The sequence below is a fragment of the Triticum aestivum genome, chromosome 3D (assembly GCF_018294505.1).
Source record: "Triticum aestivum cultivar Chinese Spring chromosome 3D, IWGSC CS RefSeq v2.1, whole genome shotgun sequence".
Classification (NCBI taxonomy): Eukaryota; Viridiplantae; Streptophyta; class Magnoliopsida; order Poales; family Poaceae; genus Triticum; species Triticum aestivum.
The window spans coordinates 85,085,954-85,102,210 of NC_057802.1; positions in this window are offsets into that span (position 1 = coordinate 85,085,954).

The following is a 16,257-nucleotide window of genomic DNA, read 5'->3' on the forward strand; positions in this document are numbered from 1 at the left end:
TGCTCTATGTATTTTAAGTATCTCCTCTAGTGCTGCTTCCAAAAGAAGAGAAAACTTTCCATTGACAGAGGTTTTGGTTTATTACACAATCAAAATTGAGATTTGATGTGCTTCTTCCATCAACAAAGGTCCCGTGCTAATGGTAAATTAAGATTAAAAAGCTTCTCTTAGAAATATGACCTTGACATATACCAAGGATTGCAGACGCAATCAATTGAGAATTTGACAGTTGCATAATATCAGTTAACTGTTTTTGTTTAGTGGTGTTGATGCAAAATGACACGTTCAGATTATTGTCAGATTCTGCGAACATTTTTAATCCAATAAAAAAGAAAATTCTTATCCTTGGCAGCTTGCATTTCAATGTTGGGGAACGTAGTAATTTCAAAAAAATTCCTACGCACACGCAAGATCACGGTGATGCATAGCAACGAGAGGGGAGAGTGTTGTCCACGTACCCTCGTAGACCGAAAGCGGAAGCGTTAACACAACGCGGTTGATGTAGTCGTACGTCTTCACGATCCGACCAATCAAGTACCGAACGCACGGCACCTCCGAGTTCAGCACACATTCAGCTCGATGACGTCCCTCGAACTCCGATCCAGCCGAGTGTTGAGGGAGAGTTTCGTCAGCACGACGGCGTGGTGACGATGATGATGTTCTACCGATGCAGGGCTTCGCCTAAGCTCCGCAACGATATTATCGAGGTGTAATATGATGGAGGGGGGCACCGCACACGGCTAAAAGATCGTTGATCAATTGTGTGTCTAGAGGTTCCCCCTGCCCCCGTATATAAAGGTGCAAGGGGGTGGCCGCCGGCCAAGGAGGTGTGGCGCGCCAGGAGGAGTCCTACTCCTACCGGGAGTAGGACTCCCCTCCTTTTTCCATGTTGGACTAGGAGTGGAAGGGGGAAGAGGTGGAGGGGAGGAAGGAAGGGGGGGCGCCGCCCCCCTCTCCTTGTCCTATTCGGACTGGGGGGAAGGGGGCGCGGCCCTGCCCTAGCCTCCTCTCCTCTCTTCCACCTAGGCCCATTAAGTTACCGGGGGGTTCCGGTAAACTCCCGGTACTCCGGAAAAATCCCGATTTCAGCCGGAACACTTCCGATGTCCAAACATAGGCTTCCAATATATCAATATTTATGTCTCGACCATTTCGAGACTCCTCGTCATGTCCGTGATCACATCCAGGACTCCGAACAACCTTCAGTACATCAAAACATATAAACTCATAATATAACTGTCATCGTAACGTTAAGCGTGCGGACCCTACGGGTTCGAGAACTATGTAGACATGACCGAGACACCTCTTCGGTCAATAACCAATAGTGGAACCTGGATGCTCATATTGGTTCCCACATATTCTACGAAGATCTTTATCGGTCAGACCGCATAACAACATACGTTGTTCCCTTTGTCATCGGTATGTTACTTGCCCGAGATTCGATCGTCGGTAACGAGATTGAAGTCGGTATCTCGATACCTAGTTCAATCTCGTTACCGGCAAGTCTCTTTACTCGTTCCGTAATACATCATCCCGCAACTAACTCATTAGTTACAATGCTTGCAAGGCTTATAGTGATGTGCATTACCGAGTGGGCCCAGAGATACCTCTCCAACAATCGGAGTGACAAATCCTAATCTCGAAATACGCCAACCCAACAAGTACCTTTGGAGACACCAGTAGAGCACCTTTATAATCACCCAGTTACGTTGTGACGTTTGGTAGCACACAAAGTGTTCCTCCGGTAAACGGGAGTTGCATAATCTCATAGTCATAGGAACATGTATAAGTCATGAAGAAAGCAATAGCAACATACTAAACGATCGAGTGCTAGGCTAAGGGAATGGGTCAAGTCAATCACGTCATTCTCCTAATGAGGTGATCCCATTAATCAAATGACAACTCATGTCTATGGCTAGGAAACATAACCATCTTTGATTAACGAGCTAGTCTAGTAGAGGCATACTAGTGACACTCTGTTTGTCTATGTATTCACACATGTATTATGTTTCCGGTTAATACAATTCTAGCATGAATAATAAACATTTATCATGATATAAGGAAATAAATAATACTTTATTATTGCCTCTAGGGCATATTTCCTTCAGTCTCCCACTTGCACTAGAGTCAATAATCTAGATTACACAGTAATGATTCTTACACCCATGGAGTCTTGGTGCTGATCATGTTTTGCTCGTGGAAGAGGCTTAGTCAACGGGTCTGCAACATTCAGATCCGTATGTATCTTGCAAATTTCTATGTCTCCCACCTGGACTAAATCCCAGATGGAATTGAAGCGTCTTTTGATGTGCTTGGTTCTCTTGTGAAATCTGGATTCCTTTGCTAAGGCAATTGCACCAGTATTGTCACAAAAGATTTTCTTTGGTCCCGATGCACTAGGTATGACACCTAGATCGGATATGAACTCCTTCATCCAGACTCCTTCATTTGCTGCTTCCGAAACAGCTATGTACTCCGCTTCACACGTAGATCCCGCCACGACACTTTGCTTAGAACTGCACCAACTGACAGCTCCACCGTTCAATGTAAATACGTATCCGGTTTGCGATTTAGAATCGTCCGGATCAGTGTCAAAGCTTGCATCAACGTAACCACTTACAATGAGCTCTTTGTCACCTCCATAAACGAGAAACATACCCTTAGTCCTTTTCAGGTATTTCAGGATGTTCTTGACCGCTGTCCAGTCATCCACTCCTGGATTACTTTGGTACCTCCCTGCTAAACTTATAGCAAGGCACACATCAGGTCTGGTACACAGCATTGCATACATGATAGAGCCTATGGCTGAAGCATAGGGAACATCTTTCATCTTCTCTCTATCTTCTGCAGTGGTCGGGCATTGAGTCTTACTCAATCTCACACCTTGTAGTACAGGCAAGAACCCTTTCTTTGCTTGATCCATTTTGAACTTCTTCAAAACTTTGTCAAGGTATGTGCTTTGTGAAAGTCCAATTAAGCGTCTTGATCTATCTCTATAGATCTTAATGCCTAATATATATGCAGCTTCACCGAGGTCTTTCATTGAAAAACTCTTATTCAAGTATCCCTTTATGCTATCCAGAAATTCTATATCATTTCCAATCAGCAATATGTCATCCACATATAATATCAGAAATGCTACTGAGCTCCCACTCACTTTCTTGTAAATACAGGCTTCTCCAAAAGTCTGTATAAAACCAAATGCTTTGATCACACTATCAAAGCGTTTATTCCAACTCCGAGAGGCTTGGACCAGTCCATAAATGGATCGCTGGAGCTTATACACTTTGTTAGCTCCCTTTGGATCGACAAAACCTTTCGGTTGCATCATATACAACTCTTCTTCCAGAAATCCATTCAGGAATGCAGTTTTGACATACATTTGCCAAATTTCATAATCATAAAATGCGGCAATTTCTAACATGATTCGGACAGACTTAAGCATCGCTACAGGTGAGAAGGTCTCATCGTAGTCAATCCCTTGAACTTGTCGAAAACCTTTCGCAACAAGTCGAGCTTTATAGACAGTAACATTACCGTCAGCGTCAGCCTTCTTCTTGAAGATCCATTTATTTTCAATGGCTTGCCGATCATCGGGCAAGTCAACCAAAGTCCATACTTTGTTCTCCTACATGGATCCCATCTCGGATTTCATGGCCTCAAGCCATTTTGCGGAATCTGGGCTCACCATCGCTTCTTCATAATTCGTAGGTTCGTCATGGTCTAGTAACATAACCTCCAGAATAGGATTACCGTACCACTCTGGTGCGGATCTTAACCTGGTTGACCTACGAGGTTCAGTAATAACTTGATCTGAAGTTTCATGATCATTATCATTAACTTCCTCACTAATTGGTGTAGGTGTCGCAGAAACTGATTTCTGTGATGATCTACTTTCCAATAAGGGAGCAGGTACAATTACCTCATCAAGTTCTACTTTCCTCCCACTCACTTCTTTCGAGAGAAACTCCTTCTCTAGAAAGGATCCATTCTTAGCAACGAATGTCTTGCCTTCGGATCTGTGATAGAAGGTGTACCCAACAGTCTCCTTTGGGTATCCTATGAAGACACATTTCTCCGATTTAGGTTCGAGCTTATCAGGTTGAAGTTTCTTCACATAAGCATCGCAACCCCAAACTTTAAGATACGACAACTTTGGTTTCTTGCCAAACCATAGTTCATAAGGTGTCGTTTCAACGGATTTTGATGGTGCCCTATTTAGAGTGAATGCAGCCGTCTCTAAAGCATAACCCCAAAACGATAGCGGTAAATCAGTAAGAGACATCATAGATCGCACCATATCTAGTAAAGTACGATTACGACGTTCGGACACACCATTACGCTGTGGTGTTCCGGGTGGCGTGAATTGCGAAACTATTCCGCATTGTTTCAAATGTAGGCCAAACTCGTAACTCAAATATTCTCCTCCACGATCAGATCGTAGAAACTTTATTTTCTTGTTACGATGATTTTCAACTTCACTCTGAAATTCTTTGAACATTTCAAATGTTTCAGACTTATGTTTCATTAAGTAGATATACCCATATCTGCTCAAATCATCTGTGAAGGTGAGAAAATAACGATATCCGCCACGATCCTCAATATTCATCGGACCACATACATCTGTATGTATGATTTCCAACAAATCTGTTGCTCTCTCCATAGTTCCGGAGAACGGTGTTTTAGTCATCTTGCCCATGAGGCACGGTTCGCAAGTACCAAGTGATTCATAATCAAGTGATTCCAAAAGTCCATCTCGGTCATGTCTGCATGTCTCCCGAACCAGTAGGGTCTACACACTTAAGGTTCGGTGACGCTAGGGTTGTAGAGATATTAGTATGCGGAAATCCGAAAGTCATTCGGAGTCCCGGATGAGATCCCGGCACGAGGTGTTCCGGAATGGTCCGGAGGTAAAGATTTATATATGGGAAGTCCTATTTTGGCCACCGGAAAATGTTCGGGATTTTTCGGTATTGTACCGGGAAGGTTCTAGAAGGTTCCGAAGTGGGCCCCACCTGCATGGGGGGACCCACATGAACGTGGGTAGTGGGGGCAAGGCCCCACATCCCTGGTCAAGGCGCACCAAGATCCCACCTTAGAAGGAATAAGATCATATCCCAAAGGGATAAGATCAAGATCCCTAAAAAGGGGGGATAACAACCAGTGGGGAAGGGAAATGATGGGATTTCTTTCCCCCACCTTTGCCAACGCCCCAATGGACTTGGAGGGCAAGAAACCAGCCCCCTCCACCCCTATATATAGTGGGGAGGCGCATGGGAGCAGCACCCCAAGCCCTGGCGCCTCCCTCCCTCCCGTGACACCTCTTCCTCCCCGCTTGCGCTTGGCGAAGCCCTGCCGGGATCCCGCTACTTCCACCACCACGCCGTCGTGCTGCTGGATCTCCATCAACTTCTCCTCCCCCCTTGCTGGATCAAGAAGGAGGAGACGTCCCCGCTCCGTACGTGTGTTGAATGCGGAGGTGCCGTCCGTTCGGCGCTAGGATCATCGGTGATTTGGATCACGACAAGTACGACTCCATCAACCCCGTTCTCTTGAATGCTTCTGCGCGCGATCTACAAGGGTATGTAGATGCACTCCCCTCTCTCTCGTTGCTAGATGACTCCATAGATTGATCTTGGTGATACGTAGAAAATTTTAAATTTCTGCTACGTTCCCCAATAGTGGCATCATGAGCCAGATGTATGCGTAGATTCTATGCACGAGTAGAACAAAAAGTAGTTGTGGGCGATGATTTGTTCAATTTGCTTGTCGTTACTAGTCTAATCTTGATTCGGCGGCATTGTGGGATGAAGCGGCCCGGACCGACCTTACACGTACTCTTACGTGAGACAGGTTCCACCGACTGACATGCACTTGATGCATAAGGTGGCTAGCGGGTGTCTGTCTCTCCCACTTTAGTTGGATCAGATTCGATGAAAAGGGTCCTTATGAAGGGTAAATAGCAATTGGCATATCACCATTGTGGCTTTTGCGTAGGTAAGAAACGTTCTTGCTAGAAACCCATAGCAGCCACGTAAAACATGCAACAACGATTAGAAGACGTCTAACTTGTTTTTGCAGGGTATGCTATGTGATGTGATATGGCCAAAAGGATGTGATGAATTATATATGTGATGTATGAGATTGATCATGTTCTTGTAATAGGAATCACGACTTGCATGTCGATGAGTATGACAACCGGCAGGAGCCATAGGAGTTGTCTTAATTTATTGTATGACCTGCGTGTCAATGAAAACGCCATGTAATTACTTTACTTTATTGCTAACCGTTAGCCATAGTAGTAGAAGTAATAGTTGGCGAGACAACTTCATGAAGACACGATGATGGAGATCATGATGATGGAGATCATGGTGTCATGCCGGTGACGAAGGTGATCATGCCGCGCCTCGAAGATGGAGATCAAAGGCGCAAGATGATATTGGCCATATCATGTCACTTTATGATTTGCATGTGATGTTTGTCATGTTTACATCTTATTTGCTTAGAATGACGGTAGCATAAATAAGATGATCCCTCACTAAAATTTCAAGAGATGTGTTCCCCCTAACTGTGCACCGTTGCGAAGGTTCGTTGTTTCGAAGCACCACGTGATGATCGGGTGTGATAGATTCTAACGTTCGCATACAATGGGTGTTGACGAGCCTAGCATGTACAGACATGGCCTCGGAACACAAGCAAAACACTTAGGTTGACTTGACGAGCCTAGCATGTACAGACATGGCCTCAGAACACAAGAGACCGAAAGGTCGAACATGAGTCGTATAGTAGATACGATCAACATGGAGATGTTCACCGATGATGACTAGTCCGTCTCACGTGATGATCGGACACGGCCTAGTCGATTCGGATCATGTATCACTTAGATGACTAGAGGGATGTCTATCTAAGTGGGAGTTCATTAAATAATCAGATGAACTTAATTATCATGAACATAGTCAAAAGGTCTTTGCAAATAATGTCGTAGCTTACACTTTAGTTCTACTAAGATGTGTTCCTAGAGAAAATTTAGTTGAAAGTTGATAGTAGCAATTATGCGGACTGGGTCCGTAAACTGAGGATTGTCCTCATTGCTGCACAGAAGGCTTATGTCCTTAATGCACCGCTCGGTGTGCTGAACCTCGAGCGTCGTCTGTAGATGTTACGAAACATCTGACATACACGTTTTGATGACTACGTGATAGTTCAGTGTGTGTGATGCTAACGGTTTAAAATTGTGGCACCAAAGACGGTTTTGAAACGTCGTAGAACATATGAGATGTTCCAAAGACTGAAATTGGGATTTCAGACTAATGCCCACGTCAAGAGGTATGAGACCTCTGACAAGTTTCTTAAGCCTGCAAACTAAGGGAGAAAAGCTCAATCGTTGAGCATGTGCTCAGATTGTCTGAGTACTACAATCACTTGAATCAAGTGGGAGTTAATCTTCCAGATGAGATAGTGATGGTTATCCATAGTCACTGCCACCAAGCTATTAGAGCTTCGTGATGAACTATAACATATCAGGGATAGACATGATGATCCTTGAGCAACTCGGGATGTTTGACACCGCGAAAGTAGAAATCAAGAAGGAGCATCAATTGTTGATGGTTAGTAAAACCACTAGTTTCTAGAAGGGCAAGGGCAAGAAGGGATACTTCATGAAACGGCAAATCAGTTGCTGCTCTAGTGAAGAAACCCAAGGTTGAACCCAAACCCGAGACTAAGTGCTTCTGAAATGAGGGGAACGGTCACTGAAGCAGAACTACCCTAGATACTTCGTAGATGAGAAGGCTGGCAAGGTCGACAGAAGTATATTGGATATACATTATATTAATGTGTACTTTACTAGTACTCCTAGTAGCACCAGGGTATTAGATACCGGTTCGGTTGCTAAGTGTTAGTAACTCGAAATAAAAGCTGCGGAATAAACGGAGACTAGCTAAAGGTGAGATGACGATATGTGTTGGAAGTGTTTCCAAGGTTGATGTGATCAAGCATCGCATGCTCCCTCTACCATCGAGATTGGGGTTAAACCTGAATAATTATTATTTGGTGTTTGCGTTGAGCATAGACATGATTGGATTATGTTTATCGCAATACGGTTATTCATTAAAGGAGAATAATGGTTACTCTGTCTATTTGAATAATACCTTCAATGGTCTTGCACCTAAAATGAATGGTTTATTGAATCTCGATCGTAGTGATACACATGTTCATGCCAAAAGATATAAGATAGTAATGATAGTACCACATACTTGTGGCACTGCCACTTGAGTCATATTGGTATAAAACGCATGAAGAAGCTCCATGTTGATGGATCTTTGGACTCACTCGTTTTTGAAAAGATTGAGACATGCGAACCATGTCTATTAGTATATATGCATGAAGAAAGTCCATACAGATGGATCATTTGGACTCACTTGATTTTGAATCACTTGAGACATGCAAATCATACCACATGGGCAAGATGACTGAAAGGCCTCGTTTTCAGATGGAACAAGAGAGCAACTTGTTGGAAGTAATACATTTGATGTGTGCAGTCCAATGAGTGCTGAGGCACGCAGTGGATATCGTTATGTTCTTACTTCATAGATGATGTGAGTAGATGCTGAGAATATTTACTTGATGAAACACAAGTCTGAATTATTGAAAGGTTCAAGTAATTTCAGAGTGAAGTTGAAGATTGTCGTGACAAGAGGATAAAATGTTTTTGATATAATCATAGAGATGAATATCTGAGTTATGAGTTGGGCACACAATTAAGAAATTGTGGAAATTGTTTCACGACTAATACCGCCTGGAACACCATATTGTGATGGTGTGTCCGAACATCATAACTGCACCCTATTGGATATGGTGCATACCATGATGTCTCTTATCGAATTACAACTATCGTTTATGGGTTAGGCATTAGAGACAACCGCATTCACTTTAAATAGGGCACCACGAAATTCCGTTGAGACGACACCGTATGAACTATGGTTTAGAGAAACCTAAGCTGTCGTTTCTTAAAAGTTTGGGGCTGCGACGCTTATGTGAAAAAGTTTCAGGCTGATAAGCTCGAACCCAAAGCGGATAAATGCATCTTCATAGAATACCCAAAATAGTTGGGTATACCTCCTATTTCAGATCTGGAAGCAAAAGTGATTGTTTATAGAAACGGGTCCTTTCTCGAGGAAAAGTTTCTCTCGAAAAGAATTGAGTGGGAGGATGGTGGAGACTTGATGAGGTCATTGAACCGTCACTTCAACTAATGTGTAGCAGGGCACAGGAAGTTGTTCCTGTGGCACCTACACCAATTGAAGTGGAAGCTTATGATAGTGATCATGAAACTTCAGATCAAGTCACTACCAAACCTCATAGGACGACTAGGATGCGCACTACTTCAGAGTGGTACGTAATCTTGTCTTGGAAGTCGTGTTGCAAGACAACAATGAACCTACGAGCTATGGAGAAGCGATGGTGGGCCCGGATTCCGACGAATGGCTCGAGGCCATAAAATCCGAGAGGATCCATGTATGAAAACAAAGTATAGACTTTGGAAGAACTACTTGATGGTCGTAAGGCTGTTGGGTGCAGATGGATTTTAAAAGTAAGACAGACAATGATGGTAAGTGTCACCATTAAGAAAGCTCGACTTGTCATTAAGATGTTTTCTGGCAAGTTCAAGGAGTTGACTGCGATGAGACTTTGTCACTCGTAGCGATGCTAAGAGTCTGTTGGAATTATATTTAGCAGTTACTGCATTATTTATGAAATCTTGCAGATAGGATGTCAAAACATTGTTTCCTCGACGATTTTCTTGAGGAAAGGTTGTATGTGATACAACCAGAAGGTTTTGTCAATCCTGAAAGATGCTAACAAGTATGCAAAGCTCCAGCAATCCTTCTAAGGATTGGAGTAAGCATCTCGGAGTTGGAATGTACGCTTTGATGAGATGATCAGAGATTTTGGGTTTTACAAAGTTTATGAGAAACTTGTATTTCCAAAGAAGTGAGTGGGAGCACTATAGAATTTCTGATGAGTATATGTTGTTGACATATTGTTGATCGGAAATGATGTAGAATTTCTGGAAAGCATCCAGGGTTATTTGAAAAGTGTTTTTCAATGGAAAACCTGGATTAAGCTACTTGAACATTGAGCATCAAGATCTATAAGGATAGATCAAAACGCTTAATAGTACTTTCAAATGAATGCATACCGTGACAGGATTTTGAAGGAGTTCAAAATAGATCAGCAAAGAAGGAGTTCTTGGCTGTGTTACAAGGTGTGAGTATTGAGTGAGACTCAAGACCTTACCACGGCAGAAGAGAGAGCAAGGACGAAGGTCGTCCCCTATGCTTTAGACGTAGGCTCTACAATATGCTATGCTGTGTACCGCACCTGAAGTGTGCCTTGCCATGAGTTAGTCAAGGGGTACAATAGTGATCCAGGAAGGGATCACATGACAGCGGTCGAACTTATCCTTAGTATCTAGTGGACTAAGGAATTTTCTCGATTATGGAGGTGGAAAGGGGGTTCGTCGTACAGGGTTACGTCGATGCAAACTTTGACACTAATCCGGATGACTCTGAGTAGTGAACCGGATTCGTATAGTAGAGCAGTTATTTGGAATAGCTCCAAGTAGCGCGTGGTAGCTGCATCTACAAGATGACATAGAGATTTGTAAAGCACACACGGATCTGAATGTTGCAGACCCGTTGACTAAAACCTCTCTCGTAAGCATAACATGATCAAACCATAGAACTCATTGAGTGTTAATCACATGGTAATGTGAACTAGATTATTGACTCTAGTAAACTCTTGGGTATTAGTCGCATGGCGATGTGAACTTTGAGTGTTAATCACATGGTGATGTGAACTAGATTATTGACTCTAGTGCAAGTGGGAGACTGTTGGAAATATGCCCTAGAGGCAATAATAAAATGGTTATTATTGTATTTCCTTGTTCATGATAATTGTCTGTTGTTCATGCTATAATTGTATTAACTGGAAACCGTAATACATGTGTGAATACATAGACCATAACATGTCCCTAGTGAGCCTCTAGTTGACTAGCTCGTTGATCAACAGATAGTCATGGTTTTCTGACTATGGACATTGGATGTCATTGATAACGGGATCACATCATTAGGAGAATGATGTGATGGACAAGACCCAATCCTAAGCATAGCACAAGATCGTGTAGTTCGTTTGCTAGAGCTTTTCCAAATGTCAAGTATCATTTCCTTAGACCATGAGATTGTGCAACACCCGGCTACCGTAGGAATGCTTTGGGTGTACCAAACGTCACAACGTAACTGGGTGGCTATAAAGGTGCACTACAGGTATCTCCGAAAGTGTCTGTTGGGTTGGCACGAATCGAGACTGGGATTTGTCACTCCGTATGACGGAGAGGTATCTCTGGCCCACTCGGTAATGCATCATCATAATGAGCTCAATGTGACCAAGTGGTTGGTCACGGGATCATGCATTACGGTACGAGTAAAGTGACTTGCCGGTAACGAGATTGAACAAGGCATTGGGATACCGACGATCGAATCTCGGGCAAGTAACGTACCGATTGACAAAGGGAATTGTATACGGGATTGATTGAATCCTCCACATCGTGGTTCATCCGATGAGATCATCGTGGAACATGTGGTAGCCAACATGGGTATCCAGATCCTGCTGTTGGTTATTGACCGGAGAGTCGTCTCGGTCATGTCTGCATGTCTCCCGAACCCGTAGGGTCTACACACTTAAGGTTCGGTGACGCTAGGGTTGTAGAGATATTAGTATGCGGAAATCCGAAAGTCGTTCGGAGTCCCGGATGAGATCCCAGACATCACGAGGAGTTCCGGAATGGTCCGGAGGTAAAGATTTATATATGGGAAGTCCTATTTTGGCCACCGGAAAATGTTCGGGATTTTTCGGTATTGTACCGGGAAGGTTCTAGAAGGTTCTGAAGTGGGGCCCACCTGCATGGGGGGACCCACATGAACGTGGGTAGTGGGGGCAAGGCCCCACACCCCTGGTCAAGGCGCACCAAGATCCCACCTTAGAAGGGATAAGATCAAGATCCCTAAAAAGGGGGGATAACAATCGGTGGGGAAGGGAAATGATGGGATTTCTTTCCCCCACCTTTGCCAACGCCCCAATGGACTTGGAGGGCAAGAAACCAGCCCCCTCCACCCCTATATATAGTGGGGAGGCGCATGGGAGCAGCACCCCAAGCCCTGGCGCCTCCCTCCCTCCCGTGACACCTCTTCCTCCCCGCTTGCGCTTGGCGAAGCCCTGCCGGGATCCCGCTACTTCCACCACCACGCCGTCGTGCTGTTGGATCTCCATCAACTTCTCCTCCCCCCTTGCTGGATCAAGAAGGAGGAGACGTCCCCGCTCCGTACGTGTGTTGAACGCGGAGGTGCCGTCCGTTCGGCGCTAGGATCATCGGTGATTTGGATCATGACAAGTACGACTCCATCAACCCCGTTCTCTTGAACGCTTCCGCGCGCGATCTACAAGGGTATGTAGATGCACTCCCCTCTCTCTCATTGCTAGATGACTTCATAGATTGATCTTGGTGATACGTAGAAAAATTTAAATTTCTTCTACGTTCCCCAACAACATATACCTTTGTTAACCTTGCCATCCTTCTTATCCGCCAAATACTTGGGGCAGTTCCGCTTCCAGTGACCAGTCTGCTTGCAGTAGAAGCACTCAGTTTCAGGCTTAGGTCCAGACTTGGGTTTCTTCTCCTAAACAGCAACTTGCTTGCTGTTCTTCTTGAAGTTGCCCTTCTTCTTCCCTTTGCCCTTTTTCTTGAAACTAGTGGTTTTACTGACCATCAACACTTGATGCTCCTTTTTGATTTCTACCTCCGCTGCCTTTAGCATTGCGAAGAGCTCGGGAATTGTCTTATTCATCCCTTGCATGTTATAGTTCATCACGAAGCTCTTGTAGCTTGGTGGCAGTGATTGAAGAATTCTGTCAATGACGCTATCATCCGGAAGATTAACTCCCAGTTGAATCAAGTGATTATTATACCCAGACATTTTGAGTATATGCTCGCTGACAGAACTATTCTCTTCCATCTTGCAGCTGTAGAACTTATTAGAGACTTCATATCTCTCAATCCGGGCATTTGCTTGAAATATTAACTTCAACTCCTGGAACATCTCATATGCTCCATGACGTTCAAAACATCGTTGAAGACCCGGTTCTAAGCCGTAAAGCATGGCACACTGAACTATCGAGTAGTCATCAGCTTTGCTCTGCCAGACGTTCATAACTTTTGGTGTTGCTCTTGCAGGAGGCCTGGCACCTAGCGGTGCTTCCAGGACGTAATTCTTCTATGCAGCAATGAGGATAATCCTCAAGTTACGGACCCAGTCTGTGTAATTGCTACCATCATCTTTCAACTTTGCTTTCTCAAGGAACACATTAAAATTCAACGGAACAACAGCACGGGCCATTTATCTACAATTAACATAGACAAGCAAGATACTATCAGGTACTAAGTTCATGATAAATTTAAGTTCAATTAATCATATTACTTAAGAACTCAAACTTAGATAGACATCCCTCTAATCCTCTAAGTGATTACGTGATCCAAATCAACTAAACCATATCCGATCATCACGTGAGATGGAGTAGTTTCAATGGTGAACATCACTATGTTGATCATATCTACTATATGATTCATGCTCGACCTTTCGGTCTCCGTGTTCCGAGGCCATATCTGCATATGCTAGGCTCGTCAAGTTTAACCTGAGTATTCCGCGTGTGCAACTGTTTTGCACCCGTTGTATTTGAACGTAGAGCCTATCACACCCGATCATCACGTGGTGTCTCAGCACGAAGAACTTTCGCAACGGTGCATACTCAGGGAGAACACTTTTATCTTGAAATTTTAGTGAGAGATCATCTTATAACGCTACCGTCAATCAAAGCAAGATAAGATGCATAAAAGATTAACATCACATGCAATCAATATAAGTGATATGATATGGCCATCATCATCTTGTGCTTGTGATCTCCATCTCCGAAGCACCGTCATGATCACCATCGTCACCGGCGCGACACCTTGATCTCCATCGTAGCATCGTTGTCGTCTCACCAACTATTGCTTTATGACTATCGCTACCGCCTAGTGATAAAGTAAAACAATTACATGGCGATTGCATTTCATACAATAAAGCGACAACCATATGGCTCCTGCCAGTTGCCGATAACTCGGTTACAAAACATGATCATCTCATACAATAAAATATAGCATCATGTCTTGACCATATCACATCACAACATGCCCTGCAAAAACAAGTTAGACGTCCTCTACTTTTTTGTTGCAAGTTTTACGTGGCTGCTACGGGCTTAGCAAGAACCGTTCTTACCTACGCATCAAAACCACAACGATAGTTTGTCAAGTTAGTGCTGTTTTAACCTTCGCAAGGACCGGCCGTAGCCACACTCGGTTCAACTAAAGTGAGAGAGACAGACACCCGCCAGTCACCTTTAAGCAACGAGTGCTCGCAACGGTGAAACCAGTCTCGCGTAAGCGTACGCGTAATGTCGGTCCGGGCCGCTTCATCTCACAATACCGCCGAACCAAAGTATGACATGCTGGTAAGCAGTATGACAACCTGGCTCGGATGCCACTGTTGGGGAACGTAGTAATTTCAAAAAAATTCCTACGCACACGCAAGATCATGGTGATGCATAGCAACGAGAGGGGAGAGTGTTGTCCATGTACCCTCGTAGACCGAAAGCGGAAGCGTTAACACAACGCGGTTGATGTAGTCGTACGTCTTCACGATCCGACCGATCAAGTACCGAACGCACGGCACCTCCGATTTCAGCACACGTTCAGCTCGATGACGTCCCTCGAACTCCGATCCAGCCGAGTGTTGAGGGAGAGTTTCGTCAGCACGATGGCGTGGTGACGATGATGATGTTCTACCGATGCAGGGCTTCGCCTAAGCTCGGCAACGATATTATCGAGGTGTAATATGGTGGAGGGGGGCACCGCAAACGGCTAAAAGATTGTTGATCAATTGTGTGTCTAGAGGTGCCCCCTGCCCCCGTATATAAAGGTGCAAATCTTTAGATGAGCATGCTTGTTATGTGCGACACCGCATATCTCAAAAAGGGGAAACTTTTACTGGATCAAATTCATCGTTTGCAATGCTATGCTTGGAATTTATGTGAAATATATGATGTTACTTGTTGTTCCGAAAACCCTAAGAAACACCTTCCATACCAATGTGAGTTTAGTGATAATGGAATCGTATCTTTGTATGCTAAGGGTCTTTATAATTACTATGATGTTCAACAAATTGAAGAATTTGTTGCTTTTAAGGGTGCGTATGAAATTGCTTCTTTGATTGAAAAGTATGATGCTACTCTTTACAAATCTGAAAATTTTACCATACTTAAATATTGCTATGATAACTGTGCTTCTAATGCTTATGTTAAACCATATATGGAGGACTCCTCCACTGTCCAAGAAGAGTTTAATATTTTGCAGGAGTCTATGGAAGAAGAAATTGATGAAACTGTGAGCTCATTGGATGAAAAAGATGACGAGGAGAGCGAAGAACAAAAGGAGGAAGAGCGGATTAGCTACCTGTGCCCACCTTCTAATGAGAGTAACTCTTCAACTCATACATTGTTTAATTTTCCTTCGTGCTTACCGAAGGATGATTGCTATGATGATTGTTATGATCCCGTTGATTCTTTTGAAATATCCCTTTTTGATGATGCTTGCTATGCTTGTGGCCATGATGCCAATATGAATGATGCTTATGGAGATGAACTTGCTATAGTTCCTTATGTTAAACATGAAATTGTTGCTATTGCACCCACACATGATAGTACTATTATCTTTTTGAATTCTCCAAACTACACTATATCGGAGAAGTTTGCTATTATTAAGGATTATGTTGATGGGTTGCCTTTTACCGTTGTACATGATGATTTTGATGAATATAATATGCATGTTCTTGCTGCTCCTACTTGCAATTATTATGAGAGAGGAACTACATCTCCGCCTCTTTATGTTTCCAACACGAAAAAATTGCAAGAAACTGTTTATACTATGCATTGGCCTTGACTGTGTGTGCATGAATTGTTCTTTTATGACATGCCGATGCATAGGAAGAGAGTTAGACTTCGTCATTACATGATATATGTTACCTTGTGCTCACTACTAAATGCTAAATCATTCTTAATTAAAATTGGCTTTGATATACCTTGGGATCCGGGTGGATCCATTACTTG